Here is an 881-nt window from a genome sequence, read left to right as displayed (position 1 = left end):
GAAGGGGTGATTTACGCGTGTTTCGTGTTTGGATCAAAAAATTTTTAATTATAGGTATAATATATTTCTTAATTTTTTTATGTATTTTTTTTTATTTTTTATAATTAAATTTTGTATTTTATTGTAATTTCATTGGATTTAGAATTGTTTTTGTGTTTTTTAATTCTAAATTATCTTTTATTCCATAAACAGTGTTGTATAATCTCATTACTTCTTTAAAATAATTCGTTATCAAATTATCAAATTTATTTCTAATAAACTGGCATTAGGAATGTTTTTATTATATATTTAATATATAAAACTTATTTTGAAAAATATTATTTGAATTCTCATGGTTAATTATAAATTATGAATTAATATAATCTGATGTAAATGTTCTTAAAAAAGAAAGATTTTTATAAAGATTGTATATCTTTTTGGAACATAAAAAGTTCTTTAATTTGAATTAATTTATATTAATTTGTATTAAATAAAAAATTTTAATGCAATTTATCATTCACTTTTATCCACTATAGCGTCAAATCATAAATAAATATTTTTTAAAAATTATCATAATAAAAAATTTATTTATCAGTTAATAGAGAAATATATTTTTAATACGACTATGATTTTCAAATGGTCATCCTCATCATTCTTCAAAATAAAAATTTTTTTGTTTTTAAAATTAAATGATGAGCAATAGAATTATATTTTTATATTTCTAATATTTTTGAATTATATCTAATTAAATATTAATTTTTATTCTATTTTTTCAATTGAATGTAATTTAATGTTCGTTTTAATCGTATCTTAAATGAAGTCTTATCTTTCATTTATTAAAAATAATTAGCTGTTATTAATAGCTTATTATTGTGAAAGTTATAAAAAAAAATTTTTGTCGC

The sequence above is a fragment of the Apis dorsata genome, unplaced genomic scaffold (assembly GCF_000469605.1).
Source record: "Apis dorsata unplaced genomic scaffold, Apis dorsata 1.3 scaffold_846, whole genome shotgun sequence".
NCBI lineage: Eukaryota > Metazoa > Arthropoda > Insecta > Hymenoptera > Apidae > Apis > Apis dorsata.
This window is presented reverse-complemented; position numbering follows the sequence as displayed.